The 15,463-nt window shown below is 31.5% G+C and overlaps 1 pseudogene; it reads right to left on the bottom strand.

Moving 5' to 3' along the window:
- Positions 1 to 15,463, bottom strand: part of LOC102426123 — a 43,677-nt pseudogene that overhangs the window by 19,824 nt on the left and 8,390 nt on the right.

Below are 15,463 nucleotides of genomic sequence, written 5' to 3'. Positions count from 1 at the left end.
TTGTTGTATTGTATTACGCAATGTTACCCACATATACTGAAATAATCCACGCCACATTCAAAAATGTACCATTCATAGAAAAGAAAACTTGTATTTATTAGGGAAATGCATGTATCAGACAAGACTTCTGTCTCACATGGAGAACAAGATTTTAGCATATTTTTAAATATTCAAGGATTTAACAAAATACATTGTTTTTATTTCTCCTCACTGAACCTTTTCCCACTGTAATTACCCACCTAAAAATGAATGCAGATGTGTAGAGGGAGTTTTTTAAAAAATAATTGCAGGACAAGAAGTTTCTTTGAATCTCATGAGAACAGTTCTGCCTACATGTGTTAGATGCTTCTTATTATTTATGGAGATATGTCAAAGACTGCCAAGTAATCTCTTGAATCACTTGTTCCATTCTGTTTCCCTAAGGGAAGGTGCGTAGGAAACAGGATCCATCCTCACTTCGTGAATACTGCTGCTGCTTTTTTGAGTAGTTTTATCAAAAAGGAGAAGGTGGAGTATCACTGTTAAAATTATATAAACTGTGACCATATTTGAAAAATAAAAGGCATGTACATGTTGACACATTGTTCCCTGTACTTATTACGAGAATATTTGAATTTTTGAAGGAGCTGGTTGTCAAATTTGTGAGCACTAAAATCACTTGAAAAATTGAAAATCATGAAAAGTCATTATTTAAACACTGGAGAAATACTTCAACTGATCAAGAATTTGGGCATTATGCCATTATGACATATGGATGGAAGTGTCACCCCCCTTAATGACACGTATATGTCAAGTGTGAATTCTGATGTCAGAATTTAAGAAAAGAATAATTCACTGGTGTCCTGTTATGAAATGACAAGTATATGGGGTCCAAACATGCCATAGACTATTGTCAACCTATCAAATTGACTTTGAAGTATTAAGTGGTCCTTGAGACTATGCAAATGAAAGTATATTCATTTCTCTTTGAATAGTTGACTTAGCAGATAACATGAAATCATATATTAAAAAATCCATACCTCGCTTTTTATTTTAAATCTCTAGAAACCCCTATTTTGACAGATTCCTCATTCTCAATTAATTTGTAAGTTGAGTAGTTAGTAGATATTCCAAAATGTCACTGGTAAAATCTTTAGACAAAATATGTCTACCTGTCAGCTTTCTCATTAAGTGGACTCAGGATGAGATTAAACATGTTATTTTTTCACTTTTGATCTAAGCACAATTCAACTGGCGACATTATTGCAACTTTTCTTTATCACATGCAAATGTATTCATCGTGCATTTTTGCAAAGTGAAAAAGAAAAAAAGAATAGAATGACATATAATTGTCAGTATAATAAAATGAATCTCCTTAGCCAATTACTATTTTCTTTTGTTTCACATTTCAAATATGAATTTAGTTGGCACCTTGTGTCCAAGCATATATATCTCACTACTGAATCATGACAAGGTCCACAATTGAACTGGCTCACAACCCCATCATAAATTCTTATCAAGTCAGTTTCTATGTGTTCACTTTTTTATGTCTGTAATTTGTTGAAATCTCATGGGCCTTGCACATTTCCAAATCTGGTAGAAGGCAATTAAACCTAGTTTCGAGCCCAACTGTAAGAATTACTTTTAAATCATGACATCAGCCCTCACTTGCACCATGGGATCTATTCATGTAGCTCCACAAATTCAACATGCTCATCAGCCAGATGGAGTTAGATTGTACCAGCTCCCAGCACCTTATTTCACTGTCCAATGTTAGTGCAGCCCTTGATCACATCTGTTTTGAAAAACAGTATTGTGACAATACTGGTATATGCGCTAAGAAACCTGTTAATTGTTCATATCTCTATAACTATTTCTTTATTTTGATTTTTTCAGTTCATAAGTACATAATTCAATTTCAAATATCATTTTCTTAAATTTTTCTTTTTATTTTTGAAATTTTTCTATTATAGTCGACATTCAATATTATATTAGTTTCAGGTGTACAGCACAGTAGATATATATATATATATATATATATATATATATATATATATATGCAACTTATGAGGTTTTTTTTAACCTCACCCAAGGATATTTGTCCATTGCATTTAGAGAGTAAAAGAGATTCTATGTCTGGCACCACCTACACTATATATAGTTATTATAATATTACTGACCATATCCCTATGCTGTACTTTTACACCCCTGTGACTATTTTTAACTGCTATTTTGTACTTCTTAATTCCCTAATGTTAATATCAGGTAATATTTATTTTATCATGTTAAGTGATTAGACTACCAGGCTATTATTTTTAAGGAAAATAGCAGTTGACATTATTATATGTTCAATATCAATGAAAGTTTCATTTTTGATTCATCATAGTACTTGATTTTATTCAATTTTGTATTATTATAACTGATGTAATATAGCAAAATAATAGTGCATCAGATACATTTAGGTTGTCTACCCAGGGTTGGCATGGTTTATCTGAAGTCATCAAGACCTGTGACTCTTTCATCTTGTTTTGTGGTACTCAACTTGTAACTTCTTCTTCTTTTTTTAAATCCTCACCCAAGGATATTTGTCCATTGCATTTTAGAGAGTAAAAGAGAAAGGGAAAGAGGGAGAGGGAGAGAAATATCAATGTGAGAGAAACACATCCATTGGTTGCCTCCTTCCCCCTTCCCTGCCCCACACTGGGGCGGGGAACCGGGAGGAGCCTGCAACCAAACTTAGGTACATGCCCTTGACCAGAATCAAACCTGGGGTCCTTGGTCTGGTCTGCAGTCCTACGCTCTATTCACTGAGCCAAACCGCCTAGGGCATATTTTTTTTTTATTGTTACACATTTATCCTCAATCATGCTGTTGGGCCTGTATTTGTATTCTAATCTTCAAATTGTTATGTATGTTTTTTAATATATTTTTATTGATTTCAGAGAGGAAGGGAGAGGGAAAGAGACAGAAATATCAGTAATGAGAATCATTGATAGGCTGCCTCTTGCAGGCCCCTCACTGGGTACTGAGGCTGCAAACTGGACATGTGCCCTGACCAAGAATCCAGGTTCATCCACTGAGCCTCACCAGCTGGCTTTGTTATGTTTTCTATCTGTGATTATTTTCCTAGTATTCTTTTGTATTTTGTATATTTAAACTTTTCACTTTCTTATTACAGGTTTTGTTGGCAAATACACTCCTATTTACTTGATTGTGTTTTACATGGTGGTTTGCTTTTAAATTCTGGAATGCACTTTTTAGTACTACAGGTGTTTCATTGTATAATTCATTACTAGAAAAAGTAGTCCTAAAATTAGCTTCAGTACTAATACTGTAATGTTTGGCTTGGAAAAGTGTATAGTACAAAATATATACTTTACTTTTTAGCTCTGTCATAAATATAATATTGTTTGATAATAATAGGATATATTGGGTGTATAGATATTTAGGGCATATTTGACTGTCATACACATCTGTGAAATGTCTCTCTAACCAACTCATTTTTTTTACTTATGTCTTATTTATTTTGCTCATGTTTACTTGAGCTGATGTTTATTACTATTAACTTTGTTTTGAGCAAGGATTATTCTCTTTTTTTTGAGGCCTTAAAACAAATCTGTATTTCTACAATACTGTATTTTTGCAGACTCTTTTCCCTTTTAATTTGTCAAGCTTATACATTCACTATTCTTAGAATTTTTTCTGAGAAATATTTTTCTTAAGAATTTTTATATATTATATAATATTTTAATTACCTATGTAATTTTTAAAAGAAATCTATGAACATGAGTTTCATCTAATGTCTGACAAAAAATTCGAGTGTAAATTCTTCTCTGTGCTGTCTTATTGATAATATGTTGGATTTACAAAACAGGCACCTTGTATTATATAGCTTAAAAATACCAGGACAGCCCCCTGACCCCTTCCCGGTGTGACCAGAAGGTCACAGTTTGATTCCCAGTCAGGGCACATGCCAGGGTTGTGGGCTCAATCCCCAGTAGGGGTGGATGCAGGAGGCAGATGATCAATGATTCTCTATCATCATTGTTTCTCTCTCTTTCTCTCACTTCCTCTTTGGAATTAATAAAAATATATTTTAAAAAATACCAAGACAGATATCTAAATGATTAGTAAAATTTGAACTTATCATGGACACAATAACATACACCCAGATCACAGCTAGTACTAAAAACTGCTAGTTTCCAGCTACTTAGTTTATGATGACTTCTTTTTTTGTGTGGCTGGTTTTAACTTTATTTTATTCTAATTAGAAAAAAAACAACTGTAAGAGAATTCATTGACCTTAGAAAACCATGATACTTGTCAAACCATGTAGATTATAGGAGCACAATTATTATCTGGTTATAGATTTCAACATTTATTTTATGAAATCTAGAAAAATAGTATCAAATCATGTTCTGCTAATTTCATTATAATAACTTCAGAGTTGATAACTGCACTACAAGTTATTTTTTCTCAAAATTAGTCGGTAAATTCATCTTTGGCTATGAAGGTTACAGAAGTTCATTTATAGGTTCTCTGCCCATCTCCCAAATACTCAATGATGGAAACCAAATTATTATTTTCTGCATTTACACTTAACTGTTTTAAAACTCAGCATATAATTAAGTGAACAATAGGCATTTTAAAAGTTGGGTGTGACTTGTGTCATTTCTCTTCAAAGATCTAAATGTTTTCAGAAATTTAACATGTCAGAGTTCCCTGCCTTGAAACTCAATGATAAAATTTCCAACAAATTGAACACTCAAGAATATAATATTCTACTTTGGTCATCACAGTTTCACAATGTATTAAACTTTTGGATTCCATTTCACTAGGGACTGATCACAAATAGTATCAGCCAAATATATTTTTGTAAATCTCAGCTTACGATTTATGTTTTAAATTTTTAAATATATGTGTTTATAGACAAGCTACAATTTAATATCTCCAGCTTCTATTTGGCACTCTAATCTTGTCAGTATGGTAGAAAAAGAAAATAGAGATAGCACTTTTGTTTATAGTGAGACAATTTGATTTTGGATTTTAAAATATATGTTTGTAAATATTCAATTAATAAGGAATATATAGCATTTGGGGAGATTCTTTTTATCCCATGCTTTTGACATTGGTTCAACAGTTACACCTTGAATAAGAGTTTAATGATGGTTTGGATTTTATAAATGTTTATGAATACTTGAAGCCTTAACAAAATATAACTAGTTATGTGTTTTATATTTACATATTTCTTCTTAATTTTTAAGATCTGAGTATTTTAAAAGCATATTTTTCAGATTATTTTCTCTGACAAATCAATTATTTTATCCACTAATGAAATTTTTACATAAAGAAAAATAATATTTTGAAAAGTAACATCTCCTAAAATCATATGATATGAATATTAAAAATGCAGAAAGCATGAAGAGTAGGTAAAATAAGTACTAGAAGCACTTTTCAAATTAAAGTTCAATACTTGATATTCTGAACTAGACAAGAGTATTAAGATATAAATGATTAATATAAGTATAATTAAACTTCATTTATATAACAGTTTTATAAATTTAAAACAAATAAAATATGAATAAAAAATAAAATATGTTTCAATATTCCATACTAGTGGCCTGGTGCATGGATTTGTGCAAATTGAAAGGAAATTAATTAGAAGAAAGATTCATGTGGTAATTACATTACTGCAAAAAATTGCATGTCAAATAGTATATATAATATAGTATTATAAAATTAAAATACATGTGCGATTGGTGCCAGCAAGAGCTTTATATGTATTGTGCATGCATGAGTCAACGTTTATTTTTAAACTAGAGGCCCAGTGCACAGATTCGTGCACATTGAAAGGAAATTAATTAGAAGAAATATTTTAGAGGCCTGGGAGGGACCAAAGGAGATTGGCTTCAGGGCATGTCTGGCCTGTCTTGCCCCTATGAGGGCTGATCAGAGCTGGGGAGGGACCACAGAGGGGGTCCAGGGTGTTTCAGGCCCATCTTGCCCAGTCCTGATGGGCTGGACTCCAACAGCCTGCTAACCTACCAGTCAGAGTGTCTGTCCCCTGTTGGTCAGTGTATGTCATAGCGACTGGTCAAATGGTTGAACGAACGGTCAGACACTTAGCATATTAGGCTTTTATTATATAGGATTACCAGTGAGTGTCATATGCACCAGCTAGTCCACCGGTCGGACAGTTGGAGGGATGGACTCTCTGTCACTTAGCCTTTCATATATATAGATAAGTGATTAAATTAAATTCTGACAAAATTAGGGTAAATTGTGTGTTGGTTAAATATGAAGTTATGAACGGCATCTAAAGAATAGCGCTTCAATCAGGAAATTAAAGTATCTAGGGCTGATGAATAATGTTTGCAATATAAATTATATGAAATGCTGAAACAGAAATTAGAAAGTTATGGAAATCAATGCTTATGAAGCAACCTTGAAATACTTCTATATTACTACTTAATGTGATTTCCTTAGTGATATCTCATGTAATTCTCATAGATAATAGGTGAGTTAAGAAGAGAAATACTGATATCATGACAAAGAAGAGACTTCTGAGAGCAAGTTGAGACTTTTATTTTTATTTAAAATCAGTTGAATTAAAATAGCACACTATTCTATAGTTTTCTAGGTATTAAATATTTAAAATAAAAATATTGTTCCTCATGTTCAGGAACATCAGAGGAGAGATTCTGACAACATAGACTGAGCAGACAAAAAGAAAAATTTCTAAATAGTTAAACTTCTTGAATTTTTACAAGAGTTACTTTCAAAGGGTTAAATAAGCCGTAATCCCATAGATACTAGAGATAATTGACAGTAATGATATCTAATTACAGCCTATCCACTACTACATTCTACTGTGACAGTGAAAGGCAATAGTTTTTCCCTATAGTCTAATCAAAATATTAAAAGTAGCATGCTTGAATAATTTTCTAGACAGGGAACAGAGATATAAATTATTATATTACTTAATTCACTTCCTGATTAGAGCATATGTAAATTATATATTGAAAGAGAGTGGCCATGATTCTGCAGGATCAGGCCTAGAAATAATAGACAAGGTTATTCATCTAGACTCTTTTCAAGTAAAAGTAGAATATGGCATGGAAAAGCTTCTAAAAGTACATTGGGCTATAATCCAGGATTCCCCCAAGAAAAATGTGTATCAGGTTGTTGTATTTTACATCAAAGTTACATATGGAAAGTTCTTAGAAAGGGCCTACTACATTGTAAATACTGAATAAATATTACTTATTATTAATAATAATATTCATTATTAAATACCCAGGCTGTATCATTTTTTTTCACTCCAATATTTTATTTTGCAGTGCGACACAGAGGAGTTTATTTAAAATGTTACATAACATCAGGACATCTTCTTCAGGAACTTCAAACAGAGCTTTCTAATACTGTAAGTATTATAAAATAACACAAAAGTATACATCTAAAGTTCCAATTTTCTAACAGCATTGTTGCAGAATAACTGACACATAATAAATCACATCTATTTAGAGTGTAAACCTTAAGTTTTGACATAAGTACACACCTGTACAGCCAGCACTACAAAAAGACAGTGAACATTCTCATTTCCCCCCGAAGCTCTGGATGCCCCTTTGAATTTCTTCCCTTTATTCCTTTTCCTACGTGTGCTCCCATCTGCAGGCATTCACCGATTTGCTTTTTTGTATTTATTTATATTATTTTGCACTTAGTACATTTGGTGCAGATGGAATTATATAGTACCCATTATGAGGGATGTGGTTTCTTTCACTCAATATTTTGTTTTGAGATTTCCATACATTTTGTGGCATATATTCATTTTTATTTTTGAGTAATATTCTAATATATGGACGTATGAGTTTGTTTATTCATCGAATTATTGATGAACATTTGGATTGTTTTCAGTCTGGGTTATTACAAATAAAGCATCTGTGAATATTCATGCAAAATAACTAATATGTGCCTACATTTCTATTAGGTATATACTGAAGAATGGAATTGCTAGATTATATGGTAGGTAAGTGCATTATTAATTTTTAAATAAATTGCCAAACTATTTTTCCAAGTGATTGTTTCAGTGAGACAGAATTCTAGTTTGTTTGTGTCCTCACCAACCTTTACTATACATAGGCTATAAAGTTTTAGCCATTCTAAGTGATATATAGTAGTATGTCATTAACTTTGCTTTTTAAAAATGATCAGTGTTATTTGACCATATTTCATGTACTTTTTAGTGAAGTGTGTTTAAATCTCTTACCTAGTCTAAAATGGCTTTTTGGTGTTCTTATTTTTTGAGTTTAAAGTTTTTTACATATTCTAGATACAAGTTATTTACCAAATATATGATTTGCAAATATTTTTCCTATACTATGGATTGTTCTTTCATTTTCCTAGTAGTGTCATTGAGAAGCAGATTATTAATTTTGATGAAGTCCAATTTATCAATTTTTTATGGACATGTTTTTGCTGTTATATCTAAGAAATCTTTGTCTAATTCATGGTAAAAGCTTTTCTCCTATGTTTTGTTATAGAACTCTTATAGTTTTAGGATTTGCATTTAGATATCTTGTTCATTTTTATTTAATTTTTATATGTGATTAGACATTGCCATTATAAAAAATACAATTGATTTTTGTATAAAGATATATCATTCACTCATTTATTAGCTTTAGTGTTCAATTCAGTTATTAATTTCTGTAGATTTTATAGGTTCCACTGAATAGATTATCCTCTCTATAAAGATAAAAAAAATCAGAATAAAAAACTTTTTTCTTTTTAATTTGTATGGCTTTTGTTTATTTTTCTAATCTCTGCATTTTTTGAGATAGTCATATATTTTTTAAATTTTTTAAAATAGATATATTGAGTTTACAAGTATAAAATTAAGCTGCAGAAACCATACTTGCCAATAGTGTTATTATGTTTTTCATTGATAGATTCAAATTGCAATATCGTGTTTTAAATGTTTGTAGTACTTAGTAATTTTTATTTCCCTGTAGTGTCATAGTCTGGTTTTGGTACCACGATGTTTCTGGACTTATAGAATGAGTTAAGATATATTCTATCCTGTTCAACTACCAGGAAGAGTTTGTGTAGAATCGATATTATTTCTATCTTTAAGTGTTTAGTTGAGTTTACTGGTGAGGTCATCTTGGATTTTAGGCTTCCTTATGGATAAATTTTAGATTTCCTTATGGAAAATTTTTCAAGTTATTTAAGATACATTGTTCTCACTGGGCCATTGACGGCCCCAAATTTGTAAGTCTCAAGAGATTCTTCAGCTTAGTGGCCTTCAGAGGGTAATTCCCAGCTCAAAAAATGTTGAAGCATGCAAATCCTTTCGTAGGGACCAGAGACGTCAAAATAAAGAATCTTAGTAGCAATTATGGTAACTAATTATGGTAAGACATAGCCAAACATGGCTGGGAGAGCATGTGAAAAGTACTGAAAGAAGAGCAAGACCCTGAGGGTCTGGAAAATACACAAGAAAAGCTTTTTCTTATAATTTCATCTTATACCAGTTCCTATTATCCCTCCAACTTTCCAGAATGTACGTGGAGGGAATGTGAACATGGAGTCCAAAGACATCAGCTACAGTCATGTTCAGTTATTAAGATGGGTGCATAGTACAGAATAAGGCTGAAGAACACTGAAGGGAAAACAAGCATTGAATAATATCTAGTGACTAGTTGATATTACCATGAAAACTTCTAACATTTGTTAGAAGATTAAAATGTCTTCAATTCTGTTAAGTATAAAAGCAGAATCCAAAATGAATAGATATTTTGCTATGATGTCAGAAGTAATATGCTACAAGTAGCCTCCTGGTGAGTGAGTACTCCAAATTGTTTATATTTACAGGTCATGGATTCAGTCTATCTGAAATACTGGCCAGGCTGACACCAATCATATTTTCTTTTTATGTTGTGTTTTATCTCTTTTCTTCTATGGAGAACATAAATTTCTACTATTTTCCTTGATTCACAATACTGATGTTTGGGTCTTAGTTGTATTATGCATTTAATCGAAGAAATATAATAGAGAAGGGAAATTTGTTTCTATTTTTTAAAATATTTGGATGTTGAGCCTGGCTGGTGTGGCTCAGTGGTTGAGCATCGACCTATGAGCCAAGAAGTTATGGTTTGATTCCCTGTCAGGGCACATGCCCAGGTTGCAGCTCGATCTCCAGTGTGGGGCCTGCAGGAAGCAGCCTATCAGTGATTCTCTCTCATCATTGATATTTCTATCTCTCTCTCCCTCTCCCTGCCTCTCTGAAATCAATAAAAACATATTTTAAAAATATATTTGGATATTGAGGTTAATGTCAAAGAAAGTTTACAGTATGAACGTAGTTTATAGAAAGACAGAGATAAAAAAGGGAGAGACAGAGGGAGATGAATGTGTACACAAATGTATTGTTTATTTGAATATGTTACCTTTGTACATCACAGAAACTGAGTCTAATAATTCTCATTGTCTTACCAGGCACGCTTCTCCCTTAGAAAAGCACTGTTCAGGAGAGAGGATAATACCAATAATAATATCTGACATTTGTGGAGTGTTTATTAATTGTCAGACTGTTTTCTAAGGATGAAATATGTACTCTCTCATTAAGTAGCTCTTATGCTATTTAATGTTACAATAGCTCTACAGAAATGTATTCTTACTCTTTTTAATTTAACGCAAGAAAACTGATACTCAGTGAAATTAAATAAGTTGTTGGGATCACAAGCTGATCAATTATGGGTCCAATATTCCAATCTATTTGCTTTGGCCTTGAGCCTGCACTATGTGATACTCTGTAAGTGCATTTCTCTGTGCTTATAACTTGCAAAATATTGTTATAAATTCTATCCGCTCTAAGATAATATGAAGAAATTAGAATATGTATTCTTCTCTTGACAAGTAACTAGAAATATAACATTAAAGTCTCTATATGTTACATTAGGGTTGAGTGAACAATTTATTATTACCCTTATGATCTCTTTTATACACTCAAATACTTAAGCCTTTCAAATAATAATAAAAATGATTATATGCAATGACTGCAAAAATGTATTGTTAAATGGGAAGGGAAAAACTTACATAACATAAATAAGTTTTATTACACAGTAACAATCCTCTGTGTATTTCATATATCACTTCATTAATATGGAGAAAGGTATGGAGTAAGCTATATAGGCTACACGGGGGGAATGGGGGAAGATGGGATAGGTAAATTGAAATCGATATTAGAATATTTTTCATTAAATACTTTTGTGGTTTATATGTCATGAATATATAAAAAAGATGCAGTTTAAAATAAAGGTAATTTAAGGTTACAAGGGGTAACTTTATAAAGATGAAAGATATAAATAATAATGGGGAGATAGTTATAATTATTTTTGCAATAAACATTAATGATGTTATACAGACCAATAAAAATCCAGATTTCTTATCTGTATAGATTTGTAAAGAGATCAAGTGAATATTTGCATTGGTACAATCCCTTTAGTTTTTCTAAACTATAAAATCAATATTCACACATTTTATAAAGTGGTTCTAGATATAATTATGTATTACTCATTTTTCAATATATAATTTGTGATGACCAAAAAATATTCTAATATCTGTTTCCATTTACTTATCCCCTCCTCCCCTCCTCCCCCCATGTAGCCTATATAGCTCACTCCATACCTTTCTCCATACTAATGAAGTAATATATGAAATACACATAAAGGATTTTTACTGTGTAATAAAACTTATTTATGTTAGGCAAGTTTTCCCCTTCCAATTTAACAATACATTTTGCAGTCATTGTATATAATCACTTTTTATTATTGTAATTAATTATTTTATTGCCTTAATACTTATTCACTGTGTATATGATCACAACTTACACAGAAACTCAAATGTTTTGGGCATTCATTTTGATACTATAAGCAAATCTATAGTATATATTACTAATCATAAAGGTTTTAAACTGTAATTTTTATTTGATCTAGTAGATTCTCAAGACTGAAGTTGCTATGTTTTAATTGCATGAGTATTTAAATTTTAATAGACATTGACTGATTTCCAACAAGGTTGAAAATACTTCACATTTCTATCATTCAGTTCCTACAACTTCAGCATTAAGTGTTATCATCTCCCTTTCCACTTTATTTTATATATCAGTAGTTAGAGTCATAGTTTTTAATATCTCTGAAATAAAAATGCAACTTACAGTCAATGGTATATTAAATATTATTTGTAAGCATTTTTCTTAATAGTATATATGATAATGTTTTGTCTTAGATTCCATGACATAAAGCAAGTTTAAAATAGTTAATTTAGTAGGTATAAAATTAAATTTTTAAAATTTATCTTAGTTGTTGAAAGTATTACAAATGTTCCCCTTTTTCCCCCATTTACCCCCACACCTCACACCTGCCCCCCACCAGGCCTACCACACTGTTGTATGTGTCCATGGGTTATGCATATATGCATATGAATTCTTTGGTTAATCTCTTACCACCTTCCCTCCCGCCTTCCCTCTGAGATTCCTCAGTCTGTTCCATGAGATTTCACATATTAGTGAGATCATGTGATACTTGTCTTTCTCTGACTGCCTTATATTTTGCTTAGCATAATTACTCTCCAGGTCCCTTCATGTTGTCTCAAAGGGTAAGAGATCCTTTTATTTACAGCTGCGTAATATTCCAATGTATAATTTTTTAAAAAATCTGTGTGATGTAAAGACTGTTTAATAGTTTAGTTCACAATTTAAGTTTCCTTTTTTATAACACAAAAATAAGTATCTCATCAACAATGTCATCTTTTAATTCAGTTAATTAAATAATATTCCATTATGTCGTACTGCCTACCCTGTAATCACAATATATGGGATCAGGAAAAAAAAAAAGTGGAAATAAAAATGGCTCCTCTCACCATCATTCTCAATAATCCACATGCATAATAATAAATTTTTCAATCCCTCCTGAAAAAGAGGATTAAATATCCTAGCTCATGAAGAGTGAGGAAAAGTTTAATTTTTCAAAGTAATGCATTTAAATAGCAGAATTGATATTTAAACTTGCATTGGTCTGATTACAACTTCAAAATTCTTAACTATCACTGCATTCTACCTCTTGGCCTAAAATAATTATGAAATAGTACTGTGAAAATTAAGGAAATATTATTAATTATATTAACAAATTGTTCTCACTATAGAAAACAAAATGTGGTAAAATATAATTTTTAAAAGAATAGAAACTCTTTTTTAAAATCATAAATCTCAAGGGAAAAACTCAGGTATATGCATGACAATTTTTAAAAATATATATTTTACTGATTTCTGCGAGGAAGGGAGAGGGAGAGAGAGATAGAAGTATGATTGATGAGAGAGAATCATTGATCAGCTGCCTCCTGCACACCCCACACTGGGAATCGAGCTCACAACTCAGGCACCTGCTCTGACCAGGAATTGAACGTGGCCTCCTGGTTGATAGGTCGACACTCAACCACTGAGCCAGTGGGCCAGGTTCTCCAAGACAATTTTTAAGAGAGAAAAGTAATAATGTGGGCAGTTTACTACCAAATATTAAAACTCTAATAACACAGACTATATGATGGCTATAAAAATAGGCATAGGAATTAATAAAATAGAATATTGAATTTAGAATAGATCGTAATATGTGGATTTGGAAAAGATTATTTAGTAAGAGGAAGTGATATTTTTTAATGTTGGAGAAAAATTAATTTCATTGTGTTGCCATACTACTTGTCAAAATTAATCTCAGATGTATTAAAAGCAGTGACTTTCCTATCTTATTAGCCAGCCTCAGGATACATTTTATCAAATGATATTTTGTTTGAAACCACTATAACCTAAAAATTAAATTATTGCTGTGGCTAAAAATAGAGAATATACCATAGAACATATTTTGAAAGTCCTGAGTATAAGAGTGAAATAAGAAAAGGAAGGGGGGTGCAAAATATGATTTTAAGGTCTTAAAAGATAACTTACATTGCATAAGTGATTACAACTAATTGATTCACCATTTTTAAGAACTATTGAATATATATATATATATATATATATATATATATATATATATATATGATTGTCTTTGTAATCCCACACTGATAAATACAGATTTATATATTTTCAATGAAATAGCTAAGGAATCTCTTTTTATTCTGACTTAACTTTAGGTTTAGACAATAATAAGACTAAAGTTGGACAAGCAAGGTCATGATATTTTACAGTGCTGTATTTACCCTGTCTGTATATATGTTTGGCTGTTTTTAATCAAAAGCAACTTTATAGATGAAGTTTTGCATTGTGAAATTAAATTATCAATTCACTTGATGGTTATTCTAAATAAATAAACATTTTTTAGGAGAGTAACTGTGCATTGGGTTAAGGTATTGCTTTTTAAGTTGATGTTTCAAGAGTACATGTTATCTGTTATATCCTTGGGTAATTATAAACTTCTATTTAATGTAGATATATGTTGTAAGTAAACATGAATATGCCACATTCATCCACTGCTCGTGTGTAGATGCAGACACAATATAAAAAGTGGAAACAGTTTTATTATAATAAACAATAATTGCCTTATAATAATGTCAACTTCTCAATCAACAAAATAGTGTGTTGGATTCTGTTTGTTTCTTTGTTTGGATAGTATGAGAGCAGCACTTTCTTAAATTTTAGCACTTAAAATATTCCAGCCTAATTATTTTTATAACATCAGCATATTTTTCATCCCGCCCTCCCTACCTTCCTTCCTACCTAACCTACTTACCTACCTACCTACCTTCCTTAGGGAACTGACTGGTTATGCTTTCCATATCTGTTCTTTAATTTTTTTCCTTATAAAACAAATTAATAAGAGTACTCCTTTAGCATGTCCAAGGGAATCACATTCTTATTACGAAGCAGACCCTTGTTTTCATGACTGGGGAAAAAAATCTCATACTTCACCAAGCAGACAGTGGTATTTAGGTTTTATTTTTTTCTTCTTTGTTTTTATTTTATTTGTTTTTGAAAATATTTTTATTGATTTCAGAGAGGAAGGGAGAGGGAGAGAGAGAGAGATAGAAACATCAATGATGAGAGAGAATCATTGATTGGCTGACTCCTACACCTGCAGGATCGACCCTGCAACCTGGGCATGTGCCCTGACCAGGAATCGAACCATGACTTCCTGGTTCATAGGTGGGGGCTCAACCACTGAACCACACTGGTTGGACTCTTCTTTGTGTTTATTAGTTACCTCCAGTTATTAGGAAGAACAGGTACTCTTTTCTCAGAGCACCAGCATGCAATTGTAGGATATTGCTTGTCCTGTAGAAAGACATAAACAGCTGAATTAAAATAAACTGTACTGATTCATGAAAGAAAAAAAGAGAACTTTTTCATTTGCAGAATGATTTACAGTATTCAGGGAAAAACGACAACAAAATTAAATAGAAGCTCTGAAACTAAATAACTTAGGTATTTTGG

Source organism: Myotis lucifugus, unplaced genomic scaffold (genome assembly GCF_000147115.1).
Source record: "Myotis lucifugus unplaced genomic scaffold, Myoluc2.0 scaffold_1, whole genome shotgun sequence".
Lineage (NCBI taxonomy): Eukaryota > Metazoa > Chordata > Mammalia > Chiroptera > Vespertilionidae > Myotis > Myotis lucifugus.
This window is presented reverse-complemented; position numbering and strand designations above follow the sequence as displayed.